Raw genomic sequence first — 18,301 nt, 5'->3', positions numbered from 1 at the left:
TTCCAAGAAAGTGGTCACTTGTTTTGCTTCTCTGGAGAACCCAACTCTGTTAGTCCAGGTAGACTAGAGAAACAAATCCAGAGACACTCATATGTGTATAAGAAAGAGCTTTATATACAAGAGCAATTGAATATTGAGAAAACTTCCCAGCCCAGTCCAGATCAAGTCCATAGTCTGATATTAGCCCATATGTCTGTTATCAAATCTATAAATTCCTCTTCAGACTCACACACCACATGCAATGATGCCGAATGCAGAAAGATCACAGGCCAGTAGGTGGAAAGTCTTGTGGATCCAGTAGCAGCAGAAGCATCTCAGCACTGACAGGGGTCTCCATGTGGCTTCTTCAACTCCAGGGCTCTATAGTATAGCTCCATGTGTCTTCTCAACTGTAATGTCTAGCAGGGAGTGTGTGCCCCGCCTCCAGCAAGCTATTTATTTCCTTAGCAGTTCCAAGTGAGGTCATAAAGCTGCAACCTGATTTACAGGCTTAAACTCCACTCCTTCAATCTTAAGTCTCAAATTGACAACAGATTATGTAACTACCACACCAACCTAATTCTTAAAGGTATATTGATCTCTATCTCATTAGAATCAACCATGGGTCATTATCTCTCATAAGACTAGACAGGCTGTCAGGCTGGTGTTGCTATTACTACTAGTGCTGTCTACATTGATGTATGTGAAATTAGAGACACATGGAATTGGACATGAAAAATATTTAAAAGATAATCATTGAATGGGTGCCTTTCCCCTGTGGCCTCTGCAAGAGGAAAACTGCCTGGGTGCATTGTCCCCTGATTTTCTTTTGACTTTTTCTTTTTCCCCAACATTTTTATTGGCACATAATTTACATATCATACAATTCAATAGTTCAATCATTCAATCATTTCAAGGAGAATTGAACAATCACTACCACATCAATTTTAGATCATCGCCCTCCCCATGGTTAAACCACCTTTAAAATGAGTTATGCAATCACAATCCATTTTAGTGCTCCCCCTCCCACGTTCATTATTTATCCTTTTTTTCCTTTTCTTTTTTAAACTTTTTTATTGCGAGTTAGGTGAAGAGCCACAAATCAGATCATCAGTGTTAGAGTTCAACTATTATTTACTCTTGGAATCCCCTTTCCCTCCCTATCACCCACCCCTGTATTCCATATATCCCCTTATATCAGTTATTATCATTATGCATCCACTCCTCCTGTGCTTCACAGCTGAGAGACCCAACAGAAAACAATAAAAAAATTGCATAAGGTGGTAAGGATTAAAAAAATAGTATAAAGACAAAAATACATATAATGATTAAGAAGGAAGAGACCCCCGTTGACATTCAGAAAGCCAGGAAAGAAATTTCTGTCATGGAACAAGCTAAGAAATATTTGCACCTAGAACAGGTTGTGTCTATAGGATGGTCAACTGGTTGAGTATCAAGTTTGGTCCAACATAATCAAGATTACAAGGGTCTGTGACTGATAGTAAGGCTGTTTAAGACTCTTGCCTATGACTAGAACAATTTGCCAGTGGCTCAGTCTGACTAGATACTCTGCAGATGGGTTTTGGGCTCCTACTGTCCCCCATATCCCTCCACAAATAAAGTGGGTGGTCATACTTTAAGTTCTGATGCTTTTCTCTTCATCACATTTGAATTTTGCAATTCCATGTGGACTTAGTTGGCTCCTCCTTACATGGCTGCTTGTTTGAATACAACAAGCCTTTAAGACCCCAGACACTTCTGATTGAGAGCAAGGCACCATCTGTTTTCTTCACCACACTTTGCTGTAGTGTGGTGATCACTTATCTTCAGTGATTATTTCATGAAGGAGAGTATCAAGCAGAGCCATGATGTAAGAACTGCTTATTCTTCAGTTAGTGCTAGGATTTAGTGGGAGCCCAAAGCCCATTCCTGGTTCTATGATATATATTTTAATTGTCTGTAACTTGGGAGCCAATACATATGTCATATCCTTCCATTGTTCAATCATATCAAACATAATTGTACAATTGCTTCCATAATAAGTCTCCAAACATACTTTTCCTTCCTGGACTTCTTGAAATCATCTCCCTTTTATCTTCCCCTCCCCTTCATATCCCCTTTCCCCCAAACTCTTTTCCTATAAGCTGAATGCCCCTGGGTTTCTTTTTTTTTTAAATCATTTTATTGGGGTCTCATACAACTCTTATCACAATCCATCCATCCATCCATTGTGTCAAGCACATTTGTACATTTGTTGCCATCATCATTCTCAAAACATTTTCTTTCTACTTGAGTCCTTGGTATAAGCTCCTCATTTTCCCCTCCCTCCCTCACAAACCCTTGGTAATTTATTTAAAAATTTTTTTCATGTCTTACACAGTCCGATGTCTCCCTTCACCCACTTTTCTGTTGTCCATCCCCCAGGAAGGGGGGTTGGGTTTCATTTACCAATAAACAAAGAAACAAATAATACACAGCTGCAAAAGGGTGAGCCCCAGTGGCATGCACCTCTGAGATACATCCTAATATAAACAAGCACGAGCAGAATATAATAGAATGACCGGAAAAATACCTATCTGAATACAGCACACAGGGCGTTGATGGAGCAAGACCTTGTTTGTCCACCAACCAACAGTATACCACTCTTGGTCCAGCTGCCATCTGTCTCCTCAGACACTATGTGTTTTCTGGCTTAAGTTCTCAGATTACAGGTGTGTCTGGGTACAGTCCAGTTCACCCAGTGGAGTTCCCATACGGGGTCTCGTGATGCAGCCTCTGGAGCATGACGAGCGTAGCACTGAGAAGACCCAGGATTCTGTGTCCCAGCATTCTGCGGCAGCGTCTTGGGTTTCCAGGATACCCCCAATTTTGCCTTTCTTTCTTCTTCCTTTTTTCCCCCTTTGTCTTTCTTTTTCTACCTCATTTTCCCCTTTTTCTTTCCCCTGTATAGTTTCTTTATATTTTCTTTTTACTTTCTTTTATTTTTTTATTTTAAGGGTAGAGAATGAACACAGTCCCCCCACTACTACAAATTATGCAGTCTCATTCCCATAGTTAAGAAAATCACCAGGGTCACCACATCTGAAGTGCAATGGATAAGCCTCTCTCTGGGAAAAGCATCTTCGTGGTCATGCTGCCACCTTTGAAAGGTGGCATTCTTTTGTTTTTCCCCTCCTTTTTAGATTTTCTTTTTCTGGTTTGTTTTTGTCTCCCATTTATTTGTTTATTCATTTATTTGCTATTTTATTGTTGCAATTGTTCTTTTTTTTTTCTATCCCACCCGGACAGACATAGCAGCTATGCCCAGACTCTCAACCCGCACTTGAACCCTCTACAGCCCCACACACTCGACAAAGATCACTCCTGCTCCTGTACCACCTCATTAGCAATAGAAAGCAGCCAACACCAGCCCAGCCTGCCCTCTTCTGCTCTACACAAACAAAAAACTGAACACACATTCCCATCCGCCATCACACCCCACCAGGAGACAGGTAGTAAGTTCCTAAGTGGTGCAAAGCTATCAAAAAGAGTAGCACATCTTTTCTCCTGCTCAAAGATATAAAAAACTAAAGCCAAAAAACCCAAAAAGGCAAATAGCACCAAATAGTCATTAATTAAATACAAATATATTACCACAATATGTTGGAGAGAACAGAATTCAATTCACTTAAAGAAACAAGAAAAAATGTCTCAAACAAATGAACCAGTGAAAAATATCCCTGAGGAATAAATAGCACTGGAACTATTTGATGAGGATTTTAAAAGAATGCTATTTAGGTACCTTCAATAGATTGAGAGAAAGATTAAGAAAGCTGCAGACTAATCAAAGAAAATACAGAAAAATACTTAGAAGAAACTAACAAAATAGCGGAGGGAGGGTGGGTTGGAAAGGGGGAACCGATTACAAGGATCTACATATAACCTCCTCCCTGGGGGACAGACAGCAGAAAAGTGGGTGGAGGGAGATGTCAGACAGTGCAAGATAAGACAAAATAAAAATTTGTAAATTATCAAGGGTTCATGAGGGAGGGAGGAGCAGGAGAGAGGGGAAAAAATGAGGAGCTGAAGCCAGGGGCTTAGGTGGAGAGCAAATGTTTTGAGAATGATGAGAGCAATGAATGCACAAATGTGCTTTGCACAATTGATGTATGTATTGATTGTGATAAGAGTTGTATGAGCCCCTAATAAAATGATTTTAAAAATTCAAAATGTAATAGACAAAAAAACCTGACAAAATAAATGAAAAATTAGAAACCATATATAAAATGATAGAAAATAATACTAAAATAGATAATATATTGAAAGGGCAAAATAATATAATTGAACCAATGGAACATAAAATTAGTGGGATAAATGACAAATTTCTCAATAGTAATCTGCAGAAGAACAAACAGAAGATAAAGATGAAGAAGAAAGCCTAAGGATTAAGTGGGTCACCATCAAAAGAGATAACATTAGTGTGACTGAAATTCCAGAACAGGAAGAGACAAATAAAAAGCACAGAGGAAATCAAACTTTCCTAATATCATGAAAAAGACGAGAAGACATGCATTCAAGAAGTCGGATGAATCCCAAATAGGATGGCACTCAAAAAAAGGAGAAGTCACTGAGACATAGTATAGCCAAACTTTGCCAAAGAGAGAATCATGAACCCAGCTCTCCAGCTTTGGTATCAGAGTTATGCTCATTACATAAATGAGTTTCAGAATATTCCTTCCTTTCCTATGTTTTTAAACACTTGGAATGGGATTGGTATGATAAAACTTGCCAGTGAAACTGGCTGGGCTGAGACTTGTTAGAAATTTTCATAATGACTTGCTCAGTTTATTTATTCTTTTGTGATGGATCTGTTCAAATTTTCAACCTCAGTTTATGTTAGTTTGGAGAAGTAGTGTGTTTCTAAAAACTAGTCCATTTTTTTCTAGGTTTCCAAATGTTAGAGGTCTTCATAGTACTCTTTTTTTTAAATCATTTTACTATGGGCTCATACCACTCTTATCACAATCCATACATACATCCATTGTGTGAAGCACATTTGTACATTCATTGCCCTCATTATTCTCAAAACATTTTCTTTCTACTTGAGCCCTTGGTATCAGCTCCTAGTTTTTTCCCCTCCCTCCCTGACCCTCCTCCCTCATGAACCCTTGATAATTTATAAATTATTATTATTTTGTCATGTCTTACACTGTTCAAGGTCTCCCTTCACCCACTTTTCTGTTGTCCGTCCCCCAGGGAGGGGGCTATATGTTGATCCTTGTGATTGGTTTCCCTCATAGTACTCTTATCATTTTTACTTTAGTTGATTCTGTTATATCATTGCTCATTTAATTTATTTTGTGTCATTTGCTTTTTGTCCTTTTCTTTTATCCAAACATGTATATGGAACAAGAGGCAGTCATTCCACTAGAACAAGGGAACGCAGTCTGATTTAAAGTCAAGAATGGTGGAAATCAAGGTTGTGTTCTTTCACCATAGTTACTCAATCTGTGTGCTGAGCAAATAGTCTGAGAAGTTGGACTATATATAGAAGAGCACTGCACCAGGATTGGAAGAAGGCTTATTAGCTTACGAGGGGGTAGCTCCCCCCCCCCAAAAAAAATGAAAATGCTCTACTGGCTGAAGATTCTGTAGCGTGCATTTTCCCCACTAGGTGAGAAACTCGCTCTGAGTGAGTGCACACAGTGGTGTCATCTGGGAGGTTTCTCTCCAGTCACAGAGACATGTTTCATAAAAGCAGTTTCACTCGAACCTTTTGGAATGGATGGCCAATTTAAGAGAACAGCATACGGCTGTAAAATTTTGTTTCCTGCTCAGGAAAAATGCCACAGAAACTGCTGTGATGTTGAACACAGTTTACAAGGACAATGTTATGGGAAAAGTTCAAGTGTACAAGTGGATTTCTCATTTCAAAAAAGGTGAAATGTTGATTAATGACAAACCTCATTCTGAACGTCCATCAACACCCTGAATGGACAAAAAATGTTGACTTTTGTGTATTTGGAGTTCATTCCACCAAGTCAGACTGGTAATCAAGCTTTCGATTTAGAGATTCTGAAAAGATTGCGTAACAGTGTGCAACAAAAAAGACCTGATTTGTGGCAGGTGGGGACTGGTTTTGCCACCAGGACAATGCACCTGGCTCACACAGCCATCTCAGTGCAACAGTTTTTGGCAAAAAAACATGTCTCTCTGGCCCCACACACCTTTTTCACCTGTTCCTCACTCTGTGTGACTTCTTTTTGTTTCTGTGAATGCAGAGGAAACTGAAAGGACAGCAATTTTACAATGTAGAAGAGGTTAAGAAAAAAAGCCGTCAGCCCTCCAAACAGTTGAGTGTAAAAAGTATCTCCAAGAATGGAATCACAGATTTGACAAATGTATTAAATGTAGTGGAGAGTATTTTGAAGGTGATAAGACTGTTTTGTAAAAAAATTTAAATATATAGCTTTGAAAAAAAACGGGATTTTTTTTTTATACTTCCTCATATACAAATGACAAAACCTTGCTTACTGAAAATGACTGACAAGGACCTGCAGTACTTGCTGATGAAGACCATGGTCAAGGATCACAGCCTTTAGTTGGATTTCAACCCAATGTAAACAAAACAAAATCCTCAGAACTGGACAAATAGGTAATACCTTGATAAATGAAGAAAAGGTTAAATTTGTCAAACATTTTATCTTACTTGGATATGATCAATGCTCATAGAAACAGCAGTCAAGAAACCAAACACTGAGTAAATCTGCTGCATAAGATCTCTTTCAAGTGTTGAAGAGCAGGGATGTCACTTTGAGGACGAAGGTGCCCCTGACCCAGACCACGGTGTTTTCAATCACCTTGTATGCATGTCAGAATTGGACATTGAATAGGGAAGATCAAAGAAAAACGATGCATTTGAATTATGGTACTGGTGAAGAATGTTGGAAAAGACTGCTAAAAGAACAAGTGTATCTGTCTTGGAAGAAGTAAAACCAGAATGTTCCTCGGAGACAAGGATGGAGAGACATTATCTCAGATACTTTTGACATGTTGTCAGGAGGGACCAGTCTCTCAGAAAGGACATCCTGCTTGGTGTGGTAGTTAAATGTTATGGCAACTACTTGATAGTACCTGTGTAGAGGTAGGGGTGGGGGGAGTCCAACCTGTTAATTAGGTGGTTCCCTAATGATGCCTCATTGAAGATATAACCTTTTCTATAACAGAGACTGTGATAATTTCTCCTCTCTGCCACTTCACCCTCTCTGCTTGCTAGGACTCTGTGTCTGCCTTTAGGAGTGGCTCCCTGGGAGCCACTGACCCTGGGAGCCAACTTGGAAATTATCATTGCCCTGCCATATTTCCACTAACCTTGGATCCATGCTACTCTGCTCCCCCTGGCCTGTGATTCTCCTGCATATTGGCCTTTGGCTAAATGAGTCTGAAACGGGCTCCAACTTGAGTTGGATTGGGTTGTGATGCCTTCTTGATATAAAATCAGTTAATAATAGATGTTTGCAGATTTTGCAAACCCCAGTATACAAAGGTCCTAAAGACTGCTCCATTCATGTCATTAAGGTTGACCCTACTTTGAGGAGACAGTTCTTTCCCAGTTGTATTTAAGTGCCTTCCAAACTAAAAAACTCATCCTTGGGTACTATATCAGACTGTGCTCTGCTGCTACTCATAGAGCACAGTCTTAAAAACCCATAGGGTAGTTAGACTGTCTTAAAGGCTCACCATGAGTGCAAATCAACTTGAATGGCAGGGAATTTGAGGGATTTTGTTTTGTTTTCTTACTCTCTCAAAAGTGAACCACTTCTTCCCTCTTCCTGCTCTGTTCTTAGTCTGGAACCTCCAATGAAATCCATTAACCATGGGTGAGCCTGCTGGTGTTTGAAATACCAGTGGCATAACTTCTAGCTTCACAGCAACCCCCAAGACACCATAGTACAACAAACTGACAGATGAGTAAGTTGATCCTGTTATATTCTTCATATATCTTAACTGTTTCATATTATGTTTTGAAACTATTGTGTAATATTTTTAAAATCATTTTAAAAATACAACTTTCCTCTAGTTCCTAAATGTCTCCTCTCCGCTCCCACTACCATGACTCGAATTCGACCTTGCAAGTCTGGCTAGACCAGAGGATGTACACTGGTACAGATAGGAACTGAAAATACAGGGAATCCAGGGCGGATGAGCCCTACAGGACCAGTGGTGTGAGTGGCGAAACAGGGAGGGTAGAGGGAGAGTGGGTAGGAAAGAGGGAACCGATTACAAGGAACTAAATGTGACCTCCTCCCTGGGGGACGGACAACAGAAAAGTGGGTGAAAGGAGACATCAGACAGGGCAAAACATGACAAAATAACAATTTATAAACTATCAAGGGCTCATGAAGGAGGGGGAAGCGGGGAGGGAGGGGGAAAATGACGACCTAATGCCGGAGGTTTAAGTGGAGAGAAAATGTTTTGAGACTGATGAGGGTAATGAATGAGTTGTATGAGCTCCTAATAAAATGATTTTTTTTTTAATTTTTTTAAATCATTTTATTAGGGGCTCATACAACTCATCACAATCCATACACACATCAATTGTGTAAAGCGCATTGGTACATTCATTGCCCTCATCATTCTCAAAACATTTGCTCTCCACTTAAGCCCCTGGCATCAGCTCCTCATTTTCCCCTTCCCTCCCCACTCTCCACTCCCTTATGAACCCTTGATAATTTATAAATTGCAATATTTTCTTTAAAAATAAAAATAATCATTATATTTATGTTGCATGTTAGAATAAATGACAGCCACTATAATGTCTTGATAATTTAGAAGAGTTTTTATTCAGTTATAACTGGACTGCTAGAATCTGAAAAGGGTTCTTTGCTTGCAGTCCCAAGTCCACATTTCAGTCCATCTTGTAAGGCAAAAAAACCTCATTTATCCTTTGTCTAAGACTTAAGCAAGCATGGACAGAAGCAGAAAGCAAAATTAATGTTACTATTCTTTAGGGTTAGGGAGCATTACAGGGTACAGTATTGATTATAGCATTCTGGTAACTTCAAGAGCAAGTGTGCATTACCAGGTACATTCCTTAGCATAAAAGAAACAATACCAAAATTGACTACAACATCCTGGTTACCATAACAAGATTAACTTCACCATTCAGAAAACAACATCAAAAGGAACAATATTAAACAATATTAACAATATTAAAACAAACGATATTTTGAAGAATAGTCTAAACTAATTGTAATGAGAGTATATTCTAAAAATCAATCACTAGTGGGACTTTCCGAGATGGGAAGGGGAAGGAGGCAGGTCATTCAACAGCTATAAATTGGAGTTTCTTTTGCAAGTCTGCCTCATTTATAAATTGTTTTATCTAAAAGTTTTACTTTATTTAGCTTTATATTACTTTTAAGAATCAATCAGGTCTTTTATTTTTAAAAATAGTTGTTATAGCTTAGTGTGGAAAACAAAACTAGGAAGAGAGTGTATGCGGACAAACTCTCAACATTCATATGTTAGGGAGTCTGGGAGGCCAGGGCTCCCCTGGAGGAAACCTTCACGTTCTGTGGGTTGGAGGTGTGTCCCACTCACATTCTCCTAAGGAAACGTTATTCCCCTCATTGCCCCCCACAATAATGCTAAATTTAAAGTGCTCTTTGAAAACCCATGGTCACTCACTATATGCTTGAAAGTCAACTGATTGAAGGCTATATGCCTAAAGGTTATCTGCCATCAAAAGTAATCAGACCCTATTGTCTGTCCCACCCTAAGTAGGGACCACTTACTTCTGATGAGGATTATAGATTACTGCCCCCCTCAAGAAGAGTTCAAAGATACTTAAGGGCAAGCCAGCTCAGATATGACCAAGGTTAGGCTGCCATCTTGACTCTTGTTATGTATTTATCTTCCTGTCACATGTATGCATCTAGTATCTCCCCTTCCTATTGGGTGTAGTACACCCCTGGCTCATCTCCCTCCTTTTACGTGAATGTTACTTGTACAACTCCCTCTGGTTAAGAATGTGCTTACCATGGCCTGCGTGCTTGAGATTATAAACTCATGAGATAAAATATGTTCTCTCTCTGCTCAGACATGGTCCCTGAACCAATCTCAGAGGTGAGCCCTTGCATGCTTTATCTTGTCTGATGTCTCTTTAATTTACCCTTCGATTATACAACCGCCCCTTGGACCAATTCAGTTGTGGGGAGGTGACTCCCCCACAACTTAGCCATAGTTATTTTTTAATTTGTCATCTAAAGAAAATTTCTACTTTATCATTCATTGAAAAGAAATGCTTTATCAAAAATGGACTATGTCATAAGTGGGGGAATATAGCCACCAAACCTGAGAAGATCTCTTTAGGAACTACCAGAGAGATCTCAGTAAGAAGGCAGTGCGACACTCCCTGGAAGCCAAGAAAACAACTTAAAAGCTAACTACACCTAAGTTCTTAAAGTCAGAGGTTACCAACGCCTGTTGAATGGGACTGACTCCCCTTCACCATTGAAGAAACTCAAGCTGCTTCTGTGCGCTCCCCCTCTACTGTACAAGCAGATCCTAATGCCCCTGATCCAACCAACCAAGCCAAATCTCTTGCCTCTCTAGCTTCTGCAGATCCTATGTGGACAGAAGACCATGTGGACAGCTTGGTGCCAATACTTTAAATACCTAAGCAAAACTTAAGAGGTAAACTGAGGAACAAGGACAAAGAGAGAAAAAGTTACGAAGGTGTAACAGATCTTTATTAGAAAAGAAGCTCCTGGACAAGGTTCCGTGGTCTAGCAAGTAGTCCAGGGAAGTTGCATCTAGTGAGGAGATGGGGTGGATTTTAAAGGAGGGACAGAAGAGGGTCTCTTTGGGGAAGGGTTGGGGCTGCAGCTGCTGGGGATTTTCCACTGCTGTCGTGTTTTTCCTTAGTCTAATTGTCCAGCCATTGCAGGCGGGGAGGAAAGACGGTTATTCTTGGAGCCAGTTCCAAGAGTTGTTCATCAGCTTCGTTTCCTGGTACATGCAGGGAGAAGAGCTGAGGCCTTGACAGCCTGTCCCTGGCCCAACATCCCAGCTTTTTGGTGGTAAGGGGTGATATGAGTCATTCGACTACTTTCTGTTGGCAGGGTTGGGTGGGGGGAGAGGGGGTGATGAGGGGCTATAGGCCAGAGTGTGCTGGGTCAGGTTCAGTAAATAGGGGACTGTAAGGGTGTAAAAAGAAGCTGATTAACAGTTAAATTAGCCCCTAATAAAATGATTTTTTTTAAAAAAACAGTTTAATTGGTTATGTCCCTTATTCTGTTTTGGAGAAACTTGAAAAAACTGGAAGATATTAACAGAAACCATATGGCCACTAGTGGCCCAACCAAAGGGAGAAGCCAGGAGACAACAGGGTTTTGAAACCAATATATTAATGGTTTTGGAGGGATACTTGTGCTAGAGAAGTAAGCTGTCCCTGTAAGGAAGTTAGGGGTTCTGAGGTGGGATACATGATCAGTTGGTGTCTTTTCTCAAAATGTTGTGCCTGGCGCATACTTTGGCCTAGGGCCCTACTAGAGAGTCCAGCTGCTGTAAGTAATGAGGCGAAGCTAAGGTCAACTAATACCGGTAGGAAAACTGCCCTTTTGTTGCACAAGTTGGTTTTGGGACCCCATAGCCATTCAAATTCACAATCCCGTACATAGTAATTTGGGGAACTACAGTGGTTGGGAGGCAAGGACCTGCTACGGGGTCATTGATACATTTAGTAAGGGTGCCATTGCACCAAAAGAACATGCCTGGGGGAGCTTTGAGAACCCCAGACATACTGTGGGTGCTGTTGTACTGGTGGTTTGAGGCCAGAGGTGTTGGGTAGCAAATGGGATAGGTCTTATTCCGGCTGGCATTTGAGGAGTTATACAGGGGAATTTTCTTAAAGGGTGCAGGGGACTCCTTGGACTTATATGGGGGAGAAAAAGTTAATAGGGGCACAGCAGCTAATAGAGTGTGCTGTAAGGAGGCACAGAGAAAGCAGGTGGTCATATTGTTTATTCCTGAAACATTGAGGAGGGCTGTGGCCTCCTGAATCACTTTTACCCAGGCGAATGGGTTGTCAGGACGTTTTGTCTATGCCGAGGCCTCTACCATCGGTAGGTGGTTGGCTAAGGATGGTTCACTATCCTGGATCTCCTGTCAACTTGGTCTAATTTATCAAAACTCCCAAGAAGAACTCTTACACATTGCTGATGAATCCTAATGGTGCCAGAGGGCTTAGTGCTGCATCACCAAGGATATAGCTTGCCCTCTATCCCTGACAGCCATCTGTTGTCCCAGGGGTCTACGATATTAAGGCGATCCATCCCCTACAAAAACGTCTGCTCTATTTATGTTGATCTCTGCATTCCAATCCAGCACTACATGTATTTTGCAAGAGGAAAATGGGCACCCACCATAGATGTCTAGCCACCGTTGACAATACTTTTTCGTTTGGTCAAAATAGAAACACAGGGCTGGCAGGGAGGCTCCAGTAGCTATTGATTTTTGGGTGCAAGGGGGAAATTCAATTGAAACTGGTGACTGGCACCCTGCCAGGGTGCAATATCCTTTTCCAACAACGTGGGTATGCTTAGCATTGCCAGCCTAATAGGTTTTGAGGACAACAAATTCCTACGCAAAGGAGTTTACTTTGGGCTTTGTAGCCTTACCTTGGCTTAGGGTGGCTTGCAGAAGGCACCCTAGTAAAACGAAAGCAAATGGGCCCCATGACTTGGGTAGAGTACAGGGGATCATGGCTGGAAGGCACCTGTTTAACTTGGCTGAGGTGGTGCCAGTTAGGATTCCTGAGTACCTTATCTGCTGTGGGAATAGTGAGGATTACGATGTGTAGACCTGACCACCATGGTTGTAGAGGTTTGGGATGAAGAGGTATTGTTTTGTTTTGTTTCTCTTCTTTTTCTTTTCTTTCTTTCTTTTTCTTTTTTTAGGGGAGAATGCGAACGCAGTCCCCCACTACCACAAATTATGCAGCTGAGTTTCTCACATTTGGGGAAATTGCAGGGGTCAGCACATCTGGAGTGCAATGGATAAGACTCGCCCTGGGAAAACCACCTTCATGATCATGGTACCGTATCTCCCCTGCCAGGTAAGTAAGTATTGGATGAAGAGTTTTGAGAAGCACTGAGTTTCTAGGTTGCAGCATAGCCACCTGAGAGGTTTGGTCTGAGTCTTTGGTGCGGGGCAGGTACTGTCCGAGTATTTTCGGAACAGCTGTCTTAAAAGAGAGAGATAAGGGAGGTAGGATGCCAAGGGGGGTTCTTGGACTGGTAGATGGTGGTTAAGTAGGAATGGTCTTCTATACTGAGTTCAAAAGGACTAAGGAAGGTGGGGCTATGTGGGGGTAGGTCAGACTGCTGTCTCACCCCACCACAGGGGTAGGCCCCGCTCCCTGCTGTTAAAGACAGTGGACAGGCCAGCAGTCATCTATTTGGTTCCTGTAGGTGGGGTTTACACCCTACTGATAATGGTTCCTATGGAGACCCAGAGAACAGGTCAAGGTTAAGCTGCCATCCTAAATCTAGGATCCACCCATCTTGCTGCATGTATACCCCTAATCCCTCCTCTTCCTATTGCGTGGATACCCCTAGACCACCCCCTCCCATTACTGTAATACCTATAGCACAACCCCTTCCTGTGACGTATGTCTTCACCTGTAATTAGGGGGAGTGCATGTTCCCAGAGAAGATAAAAGCTTGGGGACCATTAAAGATTCTCTCTCTCCATCCACATGGACCACCAAGCGGGACTGAGGTGAGCACACTATCATAAAATGTGTCTGATTGCATTATTGTAATATTTCTCTTCTTTCTCTCATGCTCTCTATGACTTTACTATCATCTTTACTTATTATCGCTGTACAATTGCGCCTACCAAACCGTAATGATGTGGTGGGGCCTGGCTTCCCCTGGTAGGACTATAAGGGAAGGCTTTAATCCTAGGAAGGGCTAGAGGTAAAAGTGTGACCTAAGACTGGCGGGGTTTTACAGAAAGCTTTGAGGTGGTCTTTGAGGAGTCCATTAGTCCTTTCTCTTTTTCCTGATGGTCTATATGGGATGTGTAGCTTCCAATCTACGTCTAGGGCTGAACATACCTGATGAGTAATTTTGGAAATGAAAGTAGGCCCATTATCAGCTTGTATGGAGGTGGGGAGACCAAATCTGGGAATGATGTGGGTCAACAGGGTGTCTGTCACTACTTCTGCAGTTTCATGTTCGGTAGGAAAATAATGTTCGGTAGGAAAGGCTTTTACCCACTCTGTAAGGGTATCAACCACGGTGACGAGGTATTTTAGCTTTTTGTGTGACAGCATGTGGGTTAAGTCTACTTGCCAATCCTGTCCTGAGAGATGTCCTCTCATCTAATGGGTGGGGAAGTTTGTTTTAAGTCCTCCTGCAGGATGACAGAGGCGCAAGTGTGGCAGGCAGAACAAACAGTATTTACAAGGGTTTGCAATGACAGGTGATTAAACAAGTTTAAGAAAATGGCTAAGGTTTTTGGGGCCAATGTGTAAAGAATGGTGGATCAGTTGTACGATGGCGGCTGCCTGGGCTTGGGGTAAAGCTAGCTTTTCTTGCAGCTTTACCCATCTTTCTGGGGTTAAGGTTCCTTTCTAGGACAGCAAGGAGTGTAATTCCATGTCTGTATACTGTGGCTGGACATTGGGCAGTGACAAGAAGAGGATGGGTGAGGGGCGAAGCTGATTTGAATTAGTTAGGCTGTGGGCAACCGTGTCTGCTCACTTGTCTTTCTGTGTCACCAGGGAATCATTAGTTTGATGCCCTTCATATTTCTTATACTGTAATCCTTTTCTTATAATGAACACATTCATTTCTCATTTCTCGGAAACTTCTCGGCAAACAGCTTTCTATATACTTTTCTATTTAAAACGTACTATCTCTATCTTAATTTTTTGTGTAACTGGCCTGCTATCTACCCAACATGTAAGGAGACCAGTAGACAACGTGTGAGAGGGATGGCTGTCAATTCCCATGACAGAGACCTGGGAAAGGTGTAAAGGACCAGAGAAGGAAGGCAAAACAGAGAAGGCAGCCCCTGTGTTGACCAGAAAGGACAAAACCTTACCTGCTACCTTGACTGTTACCCCTGGCTCAGTGAGGGGGATGGAGTTGTCGAGTCTAGGCTCTGTCAATTCTTGGCAGCTAGGCCCAGTAGCATCAATGGCAGGTCAGGGCTTGAAGGGACTGGCCTTTCATGACTGGGTACTGTAAAGACGAACTGAGGCACAGGATGAGAACAAAGTCAGAACAAAGTAGATATACAGTCAGAGACAGTTTTATTGTAGCAGGGAGAGGGGGACAGGGTGAAGAGCCCCTGGGCGAAATCCCTTGGTCTAGCAAATAGCCCAGGGAGATCAAGGGCTTTGTTCAGGGTCTGGGATTTTTAAAGGTAAGCAGGGGAAGGGAGTTGTGCTGACAGGGGAAGGTTTTATGGCCCAGGATGTCAACAGCGAGGTTTATTTTCCAGGAGGTCAGCAGTAAGGTTTATGGCCCAGGATGTAGTTTATCAGCTCTGGCAGGTAGGCTGTCTGGTTATCGGGGAGTCAAGCATTCCTGGGTATGGTTTCTTGGTCTCCTCATTCCAGGAGGCAGCTGCTGACCTCCAGGGATGTACAGGGAAGCGGGGGCCCGGCCTGCTTCAGCTTAGCCCAATCAGGTGCCAAAGGACAGTCACTTCTCCAGTGGCTCCATTGACCACATGCTGGACAAAGCTTGTTGGGCGGACAAGGTTGTGGGCAGCGATTGGCCCAGTGACCTTGCTGGCTACACTTGAAGCAGGCTCCTGGATGTGGTCTGAAACTGCTGTTTCTAGGGCCTGGGAAGGATGCCAACTTCTTGGTTGCCCAGGGCCTCAGGGCTACAATCAAGGCTTGAACCTGTAAGTTTGCCTTCTGGCCATTTCAGGATTCCCTGTCTGCCTCTGTCTGCTCCTCTCTGGTATTAAAGACTTTAAAGACCATATTTACCAGGTCCCAGACAGGAGTCTGAAGGTCATCTTCGGCCTTTATTAACTTTTTAAATGTATGGAACTGATTGAGTAGTGAAATATGTGGCAAGGACAGTGGCCCCTGCTAGTGAGGTTGGGTCTAGGCAGGAGTATTGGGTAAGCACTTTAGTCAGACAATTTAAAATGCTGCCAGACTTTTATGCAGTCTTTGAGTAATTTCTGAGTTTATTAAAATTAATTGATCTGTAAGAAATTGCCTGGAGACCAGCCAAGACACAGGGGAGCATTTTATTTTGGCGGGTCCAGCCATCCTGGCCTGCCTGGGTATTGGTCTGGTAACTCCAGCCTGGTTTTTGCCTTGGGACTGCCTCGGTAGTACCCACAGGCACAGTAAGGTCACTTAGATGAACCTGGTCTGCATGCTGCTAGGCAGCGGCAAAAACACACTCTCTTTCATTTGAGGAGAGAATGGATGAAAGGACTACAAAAATATCATGCCATGATAAATTATAGGCTTGAGATAGATATCAAAACTCTTTGATGTAGGTAGTGGGATTATTGGAAAAGGAACTTAAATGCTTTTCAATTTGTTTTAAGTTATTGAGAGAGTAGGGAACATGGACATAGACGAGATCTTCAATGCCCGCAACTTCCCATAGGGGGCAAAGGAGGGGTTGGTGTGAACAGGTATGATGACAGAGGAAGACAAAGGAGAAAACTTAGGGCCTGGAGGGGGTGGGGGGGTCGGCGGAGGGGTGGTTGGGAGTTGAGGGGAAGTGGCGGGAGGTGATGGTGAGGGGCACCCAGAATATGGAGGAGGCCTTACTGGAAGTGCAGACAAGGAGTAGGGGTGTGTGGAGAAAGATGAGGGGGGAGTACTGTCAGGGGCCTAATTAAGAGAGTGTTTGGCTAAGAGAACTTGAGCTGGGTGACAGGTAGTACAGAGAAATGAGCTGGATAACAGGTAGTACAGAGAGGAAGACAGGCATGTAGAAGGAAGAAAGCTTGGACGTAGGGGACCTTAGGCCATTTGCCATTATCTCGTTTATATTGGGGCTAAACCGAATTGCAGTAAAACACAAGGTGTTTGGGCCAGACGTTTGGTGTTAAGCCAAGTGTTGAGACGTTAGTTCGGAGACACCCTAAATGTGTGGAGGAGTTCAGCATGGAATGTTTGTTTCCCATGCTGCAGGGTTCTTGGAAAAGACCAAGGTAGACAATCAGCATCCTGAGTATTCAACTGGGCCTCTGGAAGGAGGGGCTGGGGAGGGGAAAGGGGAGCAGAGAGACTCAGGCATCCCTGAATGTCTCCGACCTTTGGATGGAGGGGGGCTCAGCAGCCTCCCAACTCCCTGGCTGATGGAGAAGCTCTGACATGGGCCCACAGTTCAGCAGAAATGAACGGACAGGGCCTCTAGTGGAAGAACCCAGCAGCAAGCAACAGTGGCCGAAATAGCAGAGATAAAATTTAGTCAGGTACTGTCAGCTGAAAGGTCCCGGTTAGAGGGGAGTGGGAGTGGGGGGTCAAGACACCTCTTACTCCTCCCAGGTTTCATGCACCAAATGAGAGGTAAATTGAGGAACAAGGACAAAGAGAGAAAAAATTAAGAGGGTTTAACAGCTCGTTATTAGAAAAGAAGTTCCTGGACGAGGTTCCATGGTCTAGCAAGTAGCCCAGGGAAGTCGTGCCCAGTGAAGAGAGGGGTGGGTTTTAAAGGAGGGACAGAGGAGAGTCTCTTTGGGGAGGAGTTGGGGCTTCAGCTGCTGGGGATTTTCCACTGCTGTCATGTTTTTCCTTAGTCTAATTGTCCAGCCGTTGCAGGTGGGGAGGAAAGACGGTTATTCTTAGAGTCTGTTAGGATTCCTGGTATGTGCAGGGAGAAGGGTTGAGGCCCTGACAGCCAGCTTGTCCCTGACCCAACAAAACTATTCCCCATTTTATTTCCTTTTTTCTTTCTTCTCCAGTGTTTCACTCCCCAAGAACCCTCTCTCTGGCCCGGCCCATGTACAGCAGACTCATGTACACTCATGTTAACACAGCTCAAAGATCAGTAATCCCCACCTAAACTGCAGTGGGGTTTTGTTTTTGTTTTCACATTATTTCAGTCTTTCTGAATTGGAATTGACAACGACAATGTTTAATTTTTTTAAATACACATATATAAGCTTCATGGGATTTTGTTATTCTAGAGAACCTAGGCTAAGACAAATATTTCCTCCCCTCACTAATAAGACTTACATTTTACCTCTTAATATTGTTAGACCAACATAGGTTCATTTGCATAATTAAGATCATTCGAGGTAGAAATGCCAGGATGGATGACCCTTCAGAAACAGCAATTGG

At 42.7% G+C, this 18,301-nt stretch overlaps 1 long non-coding RNA gene and 2 other non-coding genes across 3 annotated transcripts in view; all 3 read right to left on the bottom strand.

Annotated features, from left to right (window-relative positions):
• Window positions 1-2,972: 2,972 nt before the first annotated feature.
• Window positions 2,973-3,135, bottom strand: LOC115870442. Its single transcript, XR_004046714.1, has one exon. It is a non-coding gene; the product is annotated as a U1 spliceosomal RNA (small nuclear RNA).
• Window positions 3,136-12,917: 9,782 nt separating this feature from the next.
• Window positions 12,918-13,086, bottom strand: LOC115870433. The gene has a single exon (XR_004046708.1). It is a non-coding gene; the product is annotated as a U1 spliceosomal RNA (small nuclear RNA).
• A 1,987-nt stretch (window positions 13,087-15,073) lies between these two features.
• Window positions 15,074-18,301, bottom strand: part of LOC123522008 — a 5,228-nt gene continuing 2,000 nt past the window's right edge. Inside the window, exon 2 of the long non-coding RNA XR_006680324.1 lies at window positions 15,074-15,228. This is a non-coding gene — a long non-coding RNA (uncharacterized LOC123522008). The remainder of the gene's footprint in view (window positions 15,229-18,301) is intronic.

This window comes from Echinops telfairi, unplaced genomic scaffold (assembly GCF_000313985.2).
Source record: "Echinops telfairi isolate 266 unplaced genomic scaffold, ASM31398v2 ScPeMD7_655;HRSCAF=1070, whole genome shotgun sequence".
NCBI classification, from domain to species: Eukaryota; Metazoa; Chordata; class Mammalia; order Afrosoricida; family Tenrecidae; genus Echinops; species Echinops telfairi.
This window is presented reverse-complemented; position numbering and strand designations above follow the sequence as displayed.